Below are 13,304 nucleotides of genomic sequence, written 5' to 3' on the forward strand. Positions count from 1 at the left end.
CGCATGCAGTGTGGGAGACCTGGGTTCAATCCCTGGGTTGGGAAGATCCCCTGGAGGAGGGCATGGCAACCCACACCAATAATCTTGCCTGGAGAATTTCCATGGATAGAGAATCCTGGCTGGCCGTGGTCCGTGGAGTTGCAAACAGTCAGACACATTTGAGTGACTAAGCACATGCGCTTTTCCTAAAACTCTTCAGGGTTTCCCATTGCCTTTAGGATAAAACAGAAATTCTTAATATGCCAGAGGAAATGTATGATTTGGCACCTGCCCATCTGCCTTGCCTTACATCACACTAATGTTCACTCAACCAGGGCCATGCTGGCCTTCTGTCTTGCTCCTAAGACTTACTCTTTGTTTCGCACTTTGAAGAAATCCCCCTATCCTCCCATCTGATTTTTTCCTAGTCATTTTCAGGTTTCAGTTTCAATGTTATTTCTTTAAGGAAACTTCCTCTGATAGTCCAGGCTATTTTACCCCTCTCCCATGTTTGCTTTGATAGATCCTTGTACTTTTCCTTCATAGAAATAATTACGTATCTTCTTAGGTATATCATTCATTTAATGCTTGTGTCTGTGTCAGCAGAATTTAGGCAGGAAGAGGTCTTATTCTTGCCTATGTGCAAAGTTCTTACTACAGTGCTTTTCACTTAGTAGTTTCTCAACAAATATATATTTAATGAATTCATTGAATATATGCATTTTCTCTCACAAAGAGATCATTCATTGGATAATTCTAAAATAAGAAAATTATTGTACAGGAGTATTTTTGCAAAATATTGTCCTTGGATTGGATTCCCCAGAAATAGACTTAAGAAAAGGATCTGTACGCAAGTGATTAATTAAGAAGTGTTCCCAGGAGAAACTAGTAAGGAACTAAGAGGAACAGAATAAAGACGGGGAGAGTGGGGAAAACAAACAAGAAAGTGATTTCAGGTTGTCTTTTTCTTAGAGGCTAGCTTCAGTCTGATCTTGCAAAGGATCTCTGAAGCACAAATTATACCTCAGCATTGTTTGTCTTGAAGGAAGTTAGTGTGTGTGGAGTGCTGTAAACTCAGACTCTCACTCCCAGGTCTCTCTGCATCCATATAGAAAGTGACTCCAGTAGAAGGAGGGAAATTCTCTAAAAAAGCGTAGTGAGTGTGGGCTGTTGGGAGCAAAGACACCCAAGGCCAGGGAAATGGGGCAGAGAAAAGGCAAAAGGTTTTGAGCCATAGCAGCATCAGTAGCTATCATTGTAAATAAATGCTTAGAGTATTTTTGGGCTCACTTTTTAAAAGATGTGAACTGAGATGTTACTGTGTCGGTGAAAAGCAAATCACATAATCTCTGCTAAACTTCCTTTAAAATATATCCCATCATCTTATCTCTTAAAATGTCTTTTCCTCTCTTGTAGAGGAAACATTCTGATTTTCTATTCTTTTTTATAAACATTTAAGTAGTATTTTAATATGACATCCCCAAAGGCTGTTATCCACAAATTAACCTTTTTTTTGGTTTCAAAGTTATCATCATGGTTTACAAAAAGAAAAGGAAAGGAAAAGCTATTTACACATCTGAGGGATCCTAAGAAAAAGAGAGGAGAAGGAAAGGATAACCTATTCCAGTGTTCTTGTCTGGGAAATTCCATGGACAGAAGAGCCTGGCAGTCTAATGTCCATGGTATTGGAGTACAGTCCATACAGTAACATAAAGAGTCAGACATGACTTAGCAACTAAACAAAACAATTAGAGAAAATAGACGGGAACAATAAGACAGGAACAAGTTTGGAGAAAATTTGGTGGCCCTAAAATCCCAGTTTTGCACCCCCATCAATCCTCTTTAGAGTGAAGAATTATATCAATTTTGTGTAAGAGGTTTTGTTTCTGTTTTTTTGTTTTTTGGGTTTTTTTTCTTTTGCTTTTTAAGGTTTATTTGGTGTTTTAGTTGATATGACACTTGGATAGCTTACCACATTATTATATGCAAAATTTTTTACTTACATGACAATGTTCACTATTTTAACATGCATGATACATAAAATAAGATTCTTTAGAACAGTTATGCACAATATATATGATATTGGATTTATACATTGGATCCCAGGATGTGATTGATTGGAGAAAATAAGTTGGACCAGGCATGTTTGCTAAAGGAACCAGAAGTATAACTGGTATACAACACACAGTAAACACACATCTGGTTTGAAGGACAACTGTAGCATGTGGTGCCTCTTGAAGAGGTGATTTTAGAGCAATGCCAGGACCTGAAAGTAATACTAAATTGTATATGATTTTTAACCATCATTCAGATCTTTGAAGAACTCTGATGTACCATGGCCCTTATGATTCTCTTAATCTAAGCAATCCACAAAGGTTCTTTAAATTTGACTCCTTCTCCCAGGGCATGCCATGGACTTGAGTCGGTTTAACGGAATATTTCTGATGGATAAAATAATACCTCCTTTGGCTATACCATTCTGTGCCATATAGCACAAAGGAAACTTTCTCAACACGGCTAATAGATGAAGTTAGGCAAAGGAAAATTTAAAGATTCCTCATATTCCAAACTTAATTTCTAATTAATATCGGTTGGAAAGTACTATAACATCTGAAAGCAGGGAACTCTAAGGGTTTTGCAAAAGTTCCAAACTTGGTAACTTTCTACATCATATTAGAGCTACTGTATAGAAGGAGGTTGTTTTGAGGTTCTTAATTTCATTCTGCAAAAACCAACTACAATATCATTCTGGAATTTTATAGAATATTACTAAAACACACTGTAACTGCTTTTTGTTCATTAGATATAGAAAGCTAGCTTTGTTGATAGAGGAGAGGAACTGCCTCCTATGTGTCTTCCTTCCATTCTTTTTCCAAAATAAATGCTCACAACTGAAAACTGGAAGTATGGCAGCCAATTTTGGGTTTAGTGAACTACTCGGCCTATTCCTATCTCCAGGAGGAAGAGAAAAGGAAGGATGTGCTGGATAAAATTTTTGAATGACAACCAACTTTCTGCCTTTTATTTTTAGCTGTTTCTTGGATCTTGACTGGAAACAAAGATATTAACCCATAACTTACTTTCATAGAATTTTAATTGCATACCAAACTTCAGTTTGAGGAACACAATCAACATTGATTTTGCTCTTAATACTGAGCATGATAAATACCATGCTCGAGTCTGAAGATACAAAAATGAATAAGATATTGCCTGTCTTCAAAAAGGTCAAAGTCTTCAAAATTAGATAATTTTAATAAAATGTTCTAACTTTTGTGAGACTTGTTTCTGCACAAAGAAGAGGTACATATTTCAGGAATTTTAAAATGATTTGAAAAGTTATTAGAACCATCCATAAATTCATTTTTACCCATAAAATCTGTAAGGAAGACCAAATATGTGTCACAGGTTGAATTAGCTTTGTAGACCCAAGAGAGAGTTACTCCTACCAGGATCCTTCATTAGTAATTCTAAATTTCGATAACTTTTGTCTTACTGTAAATGCTCCTCATAATCAGAAGCACAATTTATCCAGATGGCCAATCTCCAAATGCCAATTGCCTTCTGACCCTAAATAAAGTTAACAATTTGGCCCCAGTCATTGATATTTTCTATTTTTCTCTTCCTCATTCTTTATCTTTTAAAGCTTCCTCTTCTTCCTTTTAGCTGAAAGGAGACTGTCCTTTCATGAAACTATCTGTTTTATGAAGTGTTAAATTAAGCATATTTATATCATCTAAATTGCCTTCCTTAATCATTTTTAACAAACAATAATAATTGAAGAGAAAACAGACGCTCAGAAATGCTGGGATTGTTATCCTCTTTCCTGGCCAGCACTCTTGATAGGTGTCTGTGCCAATCCTTCCTCATCCCCTGTGCACCTTTTAACACAATAAAACATGCATGCCATGCTCGGAATGGCACCAACTTCTTTCATAGAACTTTTTTTTTTTTTTCCCCAGGTCAAGGTCTTATTGTGGCCTCTGCTGCAGTAAGGAGGAAGCAAGAACAAAAGCAGGTTCCCTTGCTTGTCACCTGAGGGGAGGCAAGCTTGTTCCTCATATGAAGGGAGAGTAGGGATGTGTCCAGGAGTTAGACTGAAGGGTGGCTTAGGTAGTTTGCCCACCCCATAGGTAGTGTTGTGTGCAGCATCCTGCTGTTGCTTCTCCACCCTCTATTTTTGCTTCTGGCTCTTCAAAACTGGCAGTTGGTTTTTTTGGTCTCTTTGTGTCTTTGTCCAGAATTTGCCTTAAGTGCACGTACATGCAGTTATTTTTAGTTTCGTACAGTTCCTTTGTATTTTGTTGCTCAGGAGAAGTGTGTCCAGATGCAAGCGCTGAAGCTCTGCAACAAATGGACCCAGGTCCCAGACTGTCTCATTCCTCTCTAAGAGACTCTGTATCCTTATTCTTTAGGGTTAGGGGGCCGAAGTTCTCTTTATCTGAAACGTCTTCCTGCTGGACAGGGGCCACATGGCCTAGTTTGTTTATTCTTTTTGGTTGAGTTTCTTTTAGTCTCCAACAGTTTGAAGTAAGGGTCATGATGGTTCTAGGAATTCAGCCCATTCCAGAGGGAAGTGCCCAGGTCCCTGTGGGTTCTTGGAACATCATCAGTAAGGGACTTCATTAAGAACTTCTACCCTCTCTTTATTACTAAATTTCCCTGTTTTATTGTCTATAGTATTTCACAATTTTGACCTCTCTCCCTCCTAGGTTATTGTAGTTTAACACTCAAATGGGTCTCCTCTTACCTTCAGTTTCCTTTTCCCCACACTTATGCATTTGTTTGCTTATGTATTCATTCATTTTTTCTTTGTTGTTCTTTTTCTAGTCTTTAAAATGAACTTTATAAGAGATTTCCCCAGGCCAGTGTCTTCTCATTCATTATACATCATTCCATGATTAATTTAATCACTTTCCATGGTTTCAATAATTATTTAATTGATGAACTGAATCACTATAATATCTCTCTAGATATTTCTCCTGGAATTGAAGTTGAAGTCTTAACCACTGACATTTAAACAAAAGAGAAAGAGATAAAAAGGAGATAGGGAGAGGATTCTTAGACTTACCTAAGTTGTTTGCATGAACAGCTCAATACAGTTTAAGGGAATTCATTCTAATGAGAAAATACAAGATTAGAAGAAGGTGTGCAAATGGAGTTTATGCATTCAGTTTAATTTACTAAGTATGATGGCCTAGTAGGTCATTTTGATGCTGTTAGCTAGACCTCATAAGAAATATATGGGAGGGAGATAATAGATTTGAGAGTAATTAGTAGATAGTTGCAAAGGAAAAGAAAGAATGGAGAATGGATAAGATAACTCTCAGAGAACATATAGTCTGAGGAATAAAGAGACAATATGTGGAAAAATAAACTTGAAATATGATTATGAGTTTAATTTGAGATGTATCTATAACACCAAATATAAAGGTCCAGGAGATCAACTTTTTTCCCCCCATTGGCTCCTCAGATCCCAAGTATTCTTTAGGAATCAATGTAAGTTACAAGAAAGGCAACATGATTTCCTTTAAATTGCAACCTATTTTACAGCTTAAGGTAAGTCAGAAAGAAAAACACCAATTCAGTATATTAACGCATATATATGGAATTTAGAAAGATGGCAACGACGACCCTATATGTGAGACAGCAAAAGAGTCACAGATATAAAGAACAGACTTTTGGACTCTGTGTGAGAAGGTGAGGGTGGGGAGATTTGAGAGAATGACCAGTCCAAGCTCGATGCATGAAACATGGCATTCAAAGCTGGTACACTGGGATGATCCAGAGGGATGGGATGGGGAGGGAGGCGGGAGGGGGCTTCGGGATGGGGGACACATGTACACCTGTGGCTGATTCACATCAATGTATGGCAAAAACTACCTCAATATTGTAAAGTAATTAGCATCCAATTAAAATAAATTAATTAATTTTGAAAAAAAAGAAAGGCAATATGGGAAGTTGGTGACTTTGAGGCTTCGGAGCCTCACTCTCTAAATCAAAGAGACTTCATGGCAGACTATTTTATTCATTTATTTATTGCTGACATAAAGATTTGAAAACTGCTACATAAAACATATTTTTTAAGCTGAGAAAATTGACCCCTAAGAAAACTTAAACCATTTAACCAAAGTCCCACAGCTTCTAAGTGGCCAAGAATAAACTTGGGTGTTTCTCCATTATACTGCATTCTTATACTGTTTTATTCATTCAATTTACATTCAAAACATCTTTAAGTGCAATGATTTTATTTGCATCCTCACTCATACTTTGTTAACTAATACTATCTTCAGCTATCTTATAGATTATGGAAAAAATTTCCTCTAGACTTACCTAATCCCACTCACCCTCCTTGATTCTCTCTCCCTTCTCTTGTCCTTTGCACTTGTTATTTCCTCTACTTTAAACTAGATGTTCAGCTTCCATAGAAGTAATTTCTATCACCTTTCCATAATTAACTTAATTTCATTCTCTAGGACACAGAGTAAATATCTATTTGGAGAGTGTATTAGTTACAACAAATTGAATTTTGTAACAACTTCAAAATCTCAGTGTTTAATATAATAAAGTCTATTTTTCGCTAGCAAAATCCAGTGTATACGTCCCTGGATAGACACTTCCTCTGAAAGCCTTTCTTCTGAGGGGTGACTCACAGACTTGACTCACTCTAAGTTGTGTCTTCTGGACAGTAGATTCTAATATATATATATGTAATAAAAGGTCTTGAAAGTGTCTACAAGTAAAATAATACTATTTAAACACAAAATTATTGACTGAACTCTGAACCTAAATATTCATGAAATCTCAATACAGTTGAACAACAATTATTATTGTTGTTACCAGTAAATTGCATCCAGTTCTTTGCAACCCCATCAACTGTAGCCAGCCAGGCTCCTCTGTCCATGACATTTCCCAGGCAAGAATAGTGGAGTGGATTGCCATTTACAGGGATCTTCCCAATGCTGGGACTGAACCTACATCTCCTTCATTGGCAGGAAGATTCTTTACTACTGAGATACTGGGAAAACACTTGAACAACAATTACACATTTTCAAATTGTTAATAATTTAGATGCCTTAGGCATCAGTTTCCATCACGATAGCCTCATAACAAAAATACATCTAATCATGGTTTTCTCTGGATACATACATGCACCACAATATTCATTTCAGAACTCTTTGCAGTAGCCAAGACATGAAGAAACATCGACATTATTCCATCGACAAAGGAATAATGAAAATACGCTTTTGTGCAATGGGATATTATTCAGCCATAAAAAAGAACAAAATAACCATTTGCAGGAACATGGATAGACCTAGAGATTATCATACTAAGTGAAGAAAATCACACAGAGAAAGACAAGAATCATATGATATCACTCATACTGGAATCCGGTTTTAAAAAGTAATATCAATGAACTTATTTACAAAAAATAAACAGACTCACAGATTTGAAAAAAATTATGATTAGCAAAGGGGAAGTTAAGGGTGGGCAGGGATAAATAAGGAGCTTGGGATTAACATAAACAAATTTTTATATATAAGATAGATAACTAGCGAGGACCTTCTGCATAGCACAGGGAACTCTACTCAATCTTCTGTGATAACTATATGGGAAAAGAACCTGAAAAAATGCAAAGACATGTATAACTGAATCATTTTGCTGTACACCTGAAACTAACACAACATTGTAAATCAACTGTACTTTAATAAATTTTTAAAGATAAATAAAATTTAACTCTAAATATATATATGAACTGGGGTCTCCTGCATTGCAGGTGGATTCTTTACCAGCTGAGCTACCAGGGAAGCCTGTATAGACATAGTCCCTATCTAATTTTAAGATTTGTTTTCTTGAGATATTGCTTGTAATAAACAGCTTCACCATAGTTCACCTCAAATTTTTCAATAAAAACATTGTTCTTTTTTTTTTTTTTCAAAATTTCCCCATAGAACTATAAGCAGAATTTCTGACTCAGTGTAAATATGTAGGATTATATTGCTTTCTATAAAAAAATTCTGAAAGTTTCTAGTCTTAAAATGATCATTAAGGCAATACATTGAAACAGATATACTACATTATTTTGTAAAGTAATACTTAATAAACAGTGAGGAGGAAAATGGACTGCTTAAAATGACTTTCTGTCATGTGTCTTTCAGAAGGAACATTTACATAGGCAAAATACTTTTGATAGTAGTTGACTTTTTTAAGTAAAATGAAAAAAACTTCTTTAAATTTACCAGCCTTAAAAAGCATTATCTTCATTGTTTTATAACATTTTTATTAAGTAGAATACATTATTTTTTCAATAAACTGAGTTTTTTCATACTGAACTTCCAGTGATATCTGAAAAACATAATTACAGTTATGTTATCACACATATTAATTTTCATTTTTCAAAATAATGCACACAGTTCCAATAATGTTTCTTATAAATATATGTTTTTTTCTATAATGCATTAATATAATTGGCTAGCAGCTTTTTTAGACTTCGGTTTTTTGATTTTAAAAAGGCAAATATAGCAATTAAGAGCCCAGTAGAAATCCCTCATCAAATTAAAATCAGATGGCAAATTTGGACCATAGCTAATTAACTGTGCTTCTAAGAATTTTTCTGAGAAATGAACTCAATTTAAACTTAAATTAATTAAATGAAAATATATTCTAAAATCTGATAGATCAAAACCTATTAATTTCAGTTTGGCTGGTTCAATCCAGCCAAATTGTGTCTTCTGACTCCATGTACCTCTCACCCATAACAGTTATGCAGTTAGCATGACAAAGGACAAGGATTCTGCACTAAAACGTGTCAGATACCATTAACTTGGTCTAATAAAATTATGTGTAGTGTTGTTATGACTCAAGCATGAATAAAAGTGAAAAAACAAAGTAGTCCTTTTCTTTCTAAAGTGGTCACTAAATGGACATACAGAAAAATGTTTCTACTTTCTCCAAAATTGAAAATTGTTTTTACTTCAAGTATTCACTAAACTGGTCCCTCATACTCATGCTCTGTTGCTCAGCCGTGTCCAACTGTTTGTGATCCTATAAACTAGCCCACCAGGCTTCTCTGACCGTGAGATGTTCCAGGCAAGAATACTGGAGTGGGTTGCCACTCCCTTCTCCAGGGGATCTTCTCAACCCAGGGATCGAAACTGTGCCTCCTATATTTCCTGCATTGGCCTTTAAAGTGGAGATTTCTCCCATCCAAGTACGAACCAGGCCCGACCCTGCTTAGCTTCCGAGATCAGAAGAGATCGGGCGCATTCAGGGTGGTATGACAAAACGGAAATTCTCTACCACTGAGCCACCTTGGAAGCCCAAACTGGCCCCTACAGCAAGTTTATCACAATATATTCAGCAAATATACTGGGTCTATTCTTTTCCCTTTATGTGACGCACACACAGTCACTTTTTGTCTGTTATTTTCCTCTCTGTATACATTTTGTCTCACCACTGTCTGAAAGAAGAGGGGAAAAAAATCCATAACAGCCTATTTTATTCAATTTTTAAAAGCAGTTACTATATGAAAGATTTTAAAAGTTCAGAAGGAACAAAATAGTCATAAAGTGTCAAACACCAGGCTTTTTTACTGACAAACTCAGAGGGAGCTAAAAGACAATTGTAGGCCAATTAGTTAGAAATTTAAACAATTATATATATGCAATTTCACATAAACAACGGTGAGATACAGTAGAAGAATAGTTGTTTTACTTATGCTTCATAATAACCATTATTGGCCAGATAAATATAAGGCAGTAATTTCACAGGACAGTGCTGTTTATGTTTGTTATCTTAGTGAATTTAATACTTATTAACTTGGTTTTGACCTAAAATTATATAACTTCTTAATTATAAGAGTCTTTTTGTAGGATAATTGTACCAATATTTAGAGAAGCCTTGTCAGTTGCTAGAAAGTCATATATTGTAAGTTTCAAGAAAATAGAAGGAGTCATAAGATGCTTAGAAATATAAAATTAAAGTAAGTATGAATGAAAGATTAGAATTGGTAGCTCTTGAAGAGTAAAGGGGAGGGGGTTGCATTTATTTACACTTTTTTAAAAGTCTCTCAGTAGACTAAGTGTGTGTGTGTGTGTGTGTGTGTGTGTGTGTGTGTGTGTGTGTGTGTGAGTTGCTATCTTGTCCTACTCTTTGCGACCCCATGGACAGTAGCCTTGCCAGGCTCCTCAGTCCATGGAATTCTCCAGGCAAGAATACCGGGGTGGATTGCCATTCCGTTTTCCAGGGATATTCCTGCTGCAGGGATCGAAGCAGGGATCCACATTGCAGGCAGATTCTTTACTGTCTGAGCCATCAGGGAAGCCAGAGATTTGAGTAACACTTTTATAGATAGAATTAGCCAGTTTCAGTAATCTAGTATAGTGGTCTCCAGAGCTAAGCTTGAAGAGAAACCTAGTTCTACTGATGTTCAATTTTACTTCACTTTTTCCATTCTTCTTCCTGTATATGTTTCATAATGAATATAATAGTATTCAATAGGTTTTAAGTGAATAACTTAGCATGTTGGAGACATGATCACAAAATCTATACCTATGGGTTAAGCAAACAAATTGATTTTGCTAAAGCACATTTATTGAATAATATATGTTGAATCTTTATTAGGCATTTTATTAGACAATATTATGGACACTAACATATTCTTATCACAGTTTACAATTTAAAGGCCTTGGAATTGTTTTTTTAACATCTGGACTATATTATCACTATTAATAGTATTATGTAAAAATAAGAACCCTCTCATGTACAAGTTTGTTTCCTCCCCCCACCCCACTTTGTGTTTGGGATTGCACCTAATAGCTGTGCTATGCTTAGTTACTCAGTCATGTCTGACTCTGTGACCCCATGGACTGTAGCCCCACCAGGCTCCTCTGTCCATGGGGATTCTTCAGGTAAGAATACTGGATTGGGTGGCCATGCCCTCCTCCAGGAGATCTTCCCAACCCAGGGATCAAACCCCGATCTCCCACATTGCAGGCAGATTCTTTACATCTGAGCCACCAGGGAAGACCCTGAATACTGGAGTGGGTAGCCTATCTCTTCTCCAGGGGTTCTTCCAGACCCAGAAATCAAACTGGGGCTGTTTATTTACAAAAAATAAACAGACTCACAGATTTGAAAAAAAATTATAGTTAGCAAAGGGGAAGTAAGGGTGGGGGAGGGATAAATAAGGAGCTTGGGATTAACATAAACAAACTTTTATATATAAGATAGATAACTAGCAAGGACCTTCTGTATAGCACATTGAACTCTACTCAATCTTCTGTAATAACTATATGGGAAAAGAACCTGAAAAAAATGTAAAGACATGTATAATCGAATCATTTTACTGTACACCTGAAACTAACGCAACATTGTAAATCAACTATACTTTAATAATTTTTAAAGATAAATGGATAAATAAAATTTAACTCTAAATATATATATGAACTAGGGTCTCCTGTATTGCAGATGGATTCTTTACCAGCTGAGCTACCAGGAAAGTCACATTGCACCAAACAGTCTTAGTTAAAAGTCACATGAATGAAGTTTTCTATGCAACAAAACAAATTTTATTCCCATGATCTAGCATGAGAAAATTTAAAAGAGTAATCATTGCTCAGGATATTACATACACAAAAAGCCATGAGCAAAATAACTACAGTTGTGTGAGTCAGTATGTAACATTATGTCAGCATATGCAACAATGCTGTTTTGATTTGGCATACTAGATGTTTTAAAATTAGCAATGTGGAAAACCCTACAACTTTAAAACTTCCTAAATTCTGGCAATCTTGAATTTAAAGGCAGGTTATACAAACATATAGTGTTTGTATAACTAACACATCTTTTATGATAATTTTGAAATAGATGTTCAAACTATAGTGTTTACCTATGTTGACTTTCTGGCTCTCTTGATGGAGAAATTATAAATTTACAATCCTTGTTGTATGACAGTATTTCAGCATGTGAAATTTCTATTTTTGCTGTTAGAGGAATACAAAGTGTAATTCTTGAACAATTTACCTAGAGATATACTTTTTTTTACTTTCAATTCATCAGGCTAAATTTCCTCTAATACCAGCAGAATTCTAGCACACAGAAGAGACACTATAAGTGCATAATAATTCATGCTCTATTGCCAATTTCATACCAGATACTGAAAACAAAGCAAATAAAATCACATGAAACCAAACTTAAGAACCCATAATTTAGTGCCAACTACTGCAGGTTGGGTTTATACAGTTGCAAAATTAAGACTAGGTATGATTTTCATAGTTTGTGTAAGAATTCTTTCTGTGAAAGTGGCAAAGGTCTGAGACAAGGGGGTCTGTATGAAAACCAAGGTGATATAAGTCAAATTCTGGTGACATCATGTTACTGATCTGGTAAGCATAAGAGTCCAAATCTCCATTTTAAAGGCTGAAGAAAAATACATTTGATTTCTTTTCTTTAAAGGAAAATTGAATAAAAATACTATGAATAATTTATACCCATTTTAAACCTGTTTCATCTTTCTTTCAATAGTCTAAATGGATGAAAAGATCATAAGCACTTTGCCCAAGAAAATATAAATCCATAAAAATTCTTTGAATGATTTCAATCAGACACATTACTTATTTTAATCATAATGTGGTTATTATGACTAAAGTAGAAAAATATTAACAAATATAATGTTATATAATACTACTATAAATATATTCTTAAAGGCAAAGATATTTATAGTCTGGAGGGAAAAATAATTTTTCTAAATTTTCCTAAACTTGTTTGTGCTTTGCTGTGACCAAAGCCCGTCAATATAAAATGGTTTAATCACATACTAAGAGCAAAAATGGGTGATTCTGAAGCCTAGGAAATAAGCACTGAGATAAATATCTGGAGACAAATTGATAAACACTAGTGTCCACAAGGGATTATCTAAAAAATTTGTTCAAGAAAAACAAATAAGCAAAAAGTCCTGCAATTTGACATATATTAACAACAGTGAGGTTCAAAAATATTAAAATATTGAAAAACATTCATCTTTGAATTGTGGGAATGTTGTACATCTTTATATGTCTACTTGGGCCTCTTCTCTTTAGAAAGTCCTTATATATAATGCAGTGGATTTGCATAGGTAGATAGACTATCTTTTCTGGTGTGCACAGTGTATTTTATGATTTATTATTTTATAATCAAGTATAGCCAAGAGATATGAGCTCCAATTCTGTCTGAATGAGTGACCGAACCTAGTAGACCTCTTGTCTCTTCTGAGTTACAGTGTTTGGTCTGCACTTGAGGAGCTGTAAAATTCTAGCCTTATCTCCACATCAGGGAGAGTGGTGGTGACA

Source organism: Capra hircus, chromosome 14 (assembly GCF_001704415.2).
Source record: "Capra hircus breed San Clemente chromosome 14, ASM170441v1, whole genome shotgun sequence".
NCBI classification, from domain to species: domain Eukaryota; kingdom Metazoa; phylum Chordata; class Mammalia; order Artiodactyla; family Bovidae; genus Capra; species Capra hircus.